This window comes from Myiozetetes cayanensis, unplaced genomic scaffold (genome assembly GCF_022539395.1).
Source record: "Myiozetetes cayanensis isolate MyiCay16 unplaced genomic scaffold, myiCay2020 scf3, whole genome shotgun sequence".
NCBI lineage: Eukaryota > Metazoa > Chordata > Aves > Passeriformes > Tyrannidae > Myiozetetes > Myiozetetes cayanensis.
The window spans coordinates 30,217,888-30,223,887 of record NW_026087521.1 but is presented as its reverse complement, the minus strand read 5'-3'; positions in this window follow the sequence as shown (position 1 = coordinate 30,223,887).

Below are 6,000 nucleotides of genomic sequence, written 5' to 3'. Positions count from 1 at the left end.
TTATTTCCAATGTTTAAGGAACAATGTTTAAAAAATAACTGAAGTCGATCTTTTCAAAGGAAACAGGAAGAATGTATGCACCCTCTGATAATATGACGGTGACTGATTTCTCTTTCAATAGCATTATCTACGTGTGTGTTATTGTAGGGCTCTTCTAGGTACAATAAAGAAACTAGTACAGTAATTGAAACATACATAGGGAATAGAAAAAGACTCTCCATCTCTCCCAGTTATTTTAAGACAGACTCACCTGTGCTGGAGCAGTACAGACCATGTGCTCTTCAATGGGAAGATGCTAAAGCTTTGAAACTGTGGCAGCATCTGTAAAATAGGAAACATGGGGTAGATGGGCTATGTGAGAGAATGGATAGAGGAAGTCCCCTGGAAAGAGAGGGACAATAAAGAAAACTGTGACTCTCTTACCTTCTTTCAACTACCGAAATCTGTAAACTGTTAGAAGAACATTTAAAAATTAAGTATTTTGCTAAAAATGTAGCTTGAAAGTATGATCTATGAGAGGACCACAGTGCTCTGACCATAGAAATAGCTAATAATTTCAATTACTACATTGATTCCAGCTGGTTAATATAATATTGAAAAACTTCCCTTAAAACAATTACACCGGTCTCTAACACCATCACTGTCCCAAGAGGACAATGCAATAGAATAGAATTGTGAAATATCCAAGACACTCAGAAAACACTTTGCTCTAATTTTTGTATTACCAGATACCTAAAGTATCAACACTGCTGTAAATCTTTCCAAGGTATAGGAGACAATGCTGGACAGGCTATTGGGTAAGTTCAGCATTTCACATCAGCAGAGTTGTAAATATGACTTATTCTTAGGGACATAAGTCATCTTCTGGGAAATCATTGTGTATTTTATATACTTCTTTCTGAATCCTTTTTACCAGACTGGGAGCAATAGATCCTGCTACTGCCTAATTAAATGTGAATTACAGGTTTCATTATATAAGTTCTTTCACATGCTTAATGCTATTCCTGATATGTCATAGAGGTGAAAACAAATCCAAACTATGAAAATAAAATTTCCAAGTAAAATCATGTGTGGTTTCTGCAGGGAGAAGCATAATTTTAAAAGTTTAGTCAGATCAATATATCTAGCTTTCAACATGTGTTAAAACCATGCACAGAAGTCAAAGTGCATGCTGCAGTAAGATTTTGTGCACATCTGCAATGTAACTTGACAGGGAATCAGTTTCTTTTCACACTTCAACATTTCACTTCTGCGTATTTTTTTTGCAACTTGCTGAGATCTAATGGCAAGCCAGATTTGGCAGAAATTACTTCAGTCATTTGAAACTGAGCTCTTGAAGCTTTTTATGGAACTGGATTGAAAGAATCCTAATTCCATCTGTCTTTGTTGAGATGGTGATTCCTAAGCACAGAAGAGTTCCCTGGTGAATAGTTAAATTCAGCTGGGAGTGCTGTGAAATGCTTTAGCTAAATCTAGACTTTGCAAAAGCCTGACTAACCTGGCAAAGTTTATATTGCTTTCAGAATGTCAGGACTGTAAAAAAAGAAACAGCAGGAGGTAGGAAGAGAACTAAGTATCACGGCAAACTGCCTCCTCAGAAACTAAAATGGCAACAACAGGCTGCCCCAAATCTTCTAATGTTGTGGGCTGGATGCCAGTTTTGCTCTTCCCTCATAAGGCAGCTGTGGCTTGCAAGGTTTGGGAGGCTTGCAAGTGGATTGTATGGGTAGCTACAGCAGAAGCCAATATCCAACACAAACCCACACAGGCTCTCCTTGAGACTGCCCCTTGCCACTGCATACAGAGTGAAACAGCAGGGTAGTTTCCTACTCTGTTTTCTGAACACCATGTCTCCCAATGCACAGAAAATATTTCCAAGGCAAATGGAGAAAATAGTTACCTGTGACAGGACCCCAGCCTGGCCAGAGTGCACAAATCTAATTTTCCTCTCCTTCCACACCCTGTTCTTTCCTGGAAAAAGACACCAAAGCCTTCCTCAGGCCATCTGTGGGACACATAGTGATAAAGTGGTGCAAGTAATACTCATACAGCAAAAGTCTGCAAAGTGCAAGTCACCACAAAATTTTTTGGTGCAAGCTACGCATAAGAAGTCAGCTTATAACAGATTCATGCCTCACATCATGTAGATACCATGCCTTTCATTTGAACTGTGTCTTAAGCTCCATGGTACACAAAGCAGCAGGTGTAAGCCAGAATAGTTTGGGAATTGTACAAGAACATAGAAATTAAACATACAGTCAAAACTTAAATCCCTCCTGCACAGCTGGACCTCTTCTCCTAGTTTGCTGATTACCTGTGCTACTTCTATCGCTGCTCTTTTGTGGTGCACTCGATCCTCTTATCCAGATCGCTGATAAAGATATTAAACAGGATGGACCCCAACACTGAGCCCTGAAGAACACTACTAATGACTGCCCACCAACTGGCTCTAATTCCATTCACCACCACTCTCTCGAGCCTGGCCAGCCAACCAGATTTTTACCCAGCAAACAGTGCACCTGTCCAAGCCATGAGCAGCTCAATACCCTTGGATGGATCCCATCTGACCCCACAGACTTGTGTGTGTCTAAGTGGTACAGCAGGTTACTGACCCTTTCCCTTTGGATTACAGGGGCTTCATTCTGCTTCCTGTCCCTGTCTGACAGCTCAGGGGGAGCTGGGTGCTCAGGGAGCAACTGGTCTTACTACGAAAGACTGAGGCAAACAGTATTAAGTACTTCAGACTTTTCCTCATTCTTTGTTACTGTGTTTCCCCTCACATCCAACAAAGGATGGAGAGTCTCCTTGGCCCTCATTTTGTCATGCTGTATTTATAGAAACAGTTTTTACTGTCTTTTACAGTAGCCAAATTAAGTTCTAGCTGGGCTTTGGTCCTTCTAATTTTCTCCCTGCATAACCTCACAACATCCTTGTAGAACTCCTTTAGTGCTTTCTCAAAAGGTCATAAACTCTCCTGGTTCCAGACAAAGCTCTTTATTCAGCCAGGCCACTCTTTCAGCCCATGGGGACAGTCTGCTCCAGTGCCTTTAATAGTTCCTTCTTGAATAATGTCCAGCTTTCCTGGAATCTTTTCCCCTTCAGGACTGCCTCCCAAGGGACTCTGCCAACCAGGCTCCTAAACAGGACAGTCTTTCCTCTGGAAGTCCAAGGCAGCAGTTCTGCTGAGCCCCCTCCTTAGTTTTCCAAGAATAAAAAACTATATCATTTAATAATTGCTGTGCCCAAGATGGTCTCTAAACATCACATCAACCACAGTCCTCCTCTGCTCTCAAAGAGCAGGTCTAGGAAGCTAGCTAGCTTCCCTAGTTTCCCCAGCTTCCTCACCAGTCGTGTGAGGAAATTATCTTCCACTGAAAGTTAAGAGGAACACCTGATGGCTTATGTATGCTTCCCATTAAGTAATAGGAAGATTAGTAAGAAAAGTTTTAAGTAATGGTGGGATTCAGCCTCATGTGAATTGCTCCAGGGAAGGAGCTGCAAGGGAGAGATCCCCTGGCTCAAGGATGGAAAGGCCATCTGAGAAAAGGCAGAGCTACTGTAGAAGAGGAGTTAGGGAGACTTTGATTTAGATCCTGTGCTTGGTATGTTACGTAAATTTTCTGCCCTGGCAGTAAGAATGTACTCAGAACTCCAAGTGGGGAAGGCGTAACTGAGTGCTGAGCATGCCATGTATGTTCCATGCACCCCATTTTTTAAGCTTTGCAAGCCAAGAAGTGTATCTTCATGTTTTCCAAATGCCTGATGCAAGCCAAGATACCCAGTGAAGGCAAACTTTCTTATCTTTTAAAATAAATTAAGATATAATAAATCCAAATAGAGAGCAAGTATCTTCCAAGCTTGCAGAACCAAATTTAAAGAGAGTTAATCACCATGTGAATACCATCTCTACTTACTGAATGTATCTGGGGAATACACATGCAGCAACTTTGCAGGTCCGCGGCTAAAGATTCATTTGTCACACAATTTCAGGCTGCATTCACCAGAAAGGATCTGGGATGCCACTTGTTTTACTCTCAAATCATTTTATATTACAGATCTGAACAAGGAATCTATGCTTTCCTGTGCTGTAGCTCTCCAACTTTTGACAGATAACACCTCTTGGGCCTGACTGTACTTTATTTATCACATGTCCAAAAGATAAACAGAATTTGCTAGCTACTGCTCAGCAGGGCTATACGTGTGTTCCAGAGACCAAGTGCTCAGATGCTGCTCTAGTTTAATGAGTTCATTCAGCTATTCTTCTATACCATGCTTGCTTAAACTCACACAACCTGTTTTAGGTACGCACAGGGAACCTCTAGAAAAATACTATTTTCTGTCTTATTTAAAACTGATCTGGTTCCCAGTGCTTTTTTAGTACAGCTATGAGAGTGGAGCCAGAACATGGGTGAAAGGCCACTCACAGATGAAAATGGGAGGGAAAAATGGGACTGCTTAAACACACATTACAATTCATGGGTTGAACCCTGGAACTACAGATGAAATCTGACATGAATTATTAACCCATCCTGTGGTTGACTGCTCTTTTCTATGCAGCAAATTGTCCAATGCTGCATATGTTGAACTTTCCAACCCAGAATATTCTGTGATTTGGTGTGTTGGGCTAATATTTCACAGAAATGTGCAACTTGCTAATCATACTTTACTGAACTACACAGCTGAGATTAACACATTGGTGGCCTCTCTGGCATGAGAAGTAGCCTTGAAGGAAACCAAAGCCCAACTCTGTCTTTGAAGACTACTGTCTTTGACAACCATCTCTTTCTTGCTGAATACATTTTATTTATTGCAGCACAGTTGGATGGACAAAATCCACTTTCCCAACTGCTGAATTATGGTTTTCAGTGTCTCAGGCCATTGGGAACTTGGTGAGAACTTGATCAGTGAAAGGAAACACAGAGTCAATCCTTAAATGTGAATAAATGTATGAGGGGTAATTGAAAAGGCAGATACTTACAGTGCTCAAAAGAATGTGCTGTCCTGGGAATACTTGTTTCTTTCCCTCAAAAACATGGTAAATATGTATTTCTGCATCTTAATATTACAAGGATGAATAGTACCTTCAGATGTAGTCTGGGATACAACAGGCTAGATTCTGTTATCTTCTGTGGCAAGAGGCACAGAAGCCTTAAAATGCTCACAGGTAAAATACTTGCTTAATATCTTGAGATGAAGGCCTTCAGATTTGTAAATACAAGTGTTCAAGCTGGGGAAATTGTCTAAGCTGAGAACAGACAGAGAACAGAAATGTAGCAGGGCAAAATATCAGACTCATCTTGGTCTTATTTTTCTTCATGCTTAAAGCCACTGGTGTAAGACAGAAAGTCAGACTCCATGGGTCTCTGGCATGAAACACTCATCAACTCTTAGGTTCCTGTTCACCACAGCTAACATCTTAGTACCAATGGACTAAGTGCCCAAACTGTAGCAGGGCCAATGCACTCAAGGATATGAAGGAAAGAAGGGGACATCCAAACATCTAATTTACACCTCCCAAGGTATTCCTTAGTGCCACAGCATTTAAATCATCCTTCCCATTTCCCGTCTGAGGGCACAGATGATTTCACTTGTCCAGCTAGTTTTAGCTTTGAACTACCCTGATGTCCAAGGGATTATGCCTCTGCTACTATACAAAACTAAGGGACGCCCTTGCTCCAGAGGATCTTGTAGGGAATATGCCCAAGATTAGACTGGTGAACAGCTGCTTTGAAGTAGAAGTATTTCTCTGCAAAACAGGGAGGTGCTTTCAGGTCTTTGGGAACAGCATCCAATTTTAACTTTCTGCATGTGTGTTTGAACTGCAAAATGAGACATCTTTGCCACATTTCGTTGTTTGTAAGCAAATAAATAAGAATACACGCAAGGAAGTAGAAATGGATTAAACCACCCTGACAAAGAATGTTTATGCCTGCACAAAGCATTGTCCCACATCTCAAGGAAAACATGATTAACAGTGCCGTGTTGATCTTAATCAGATTT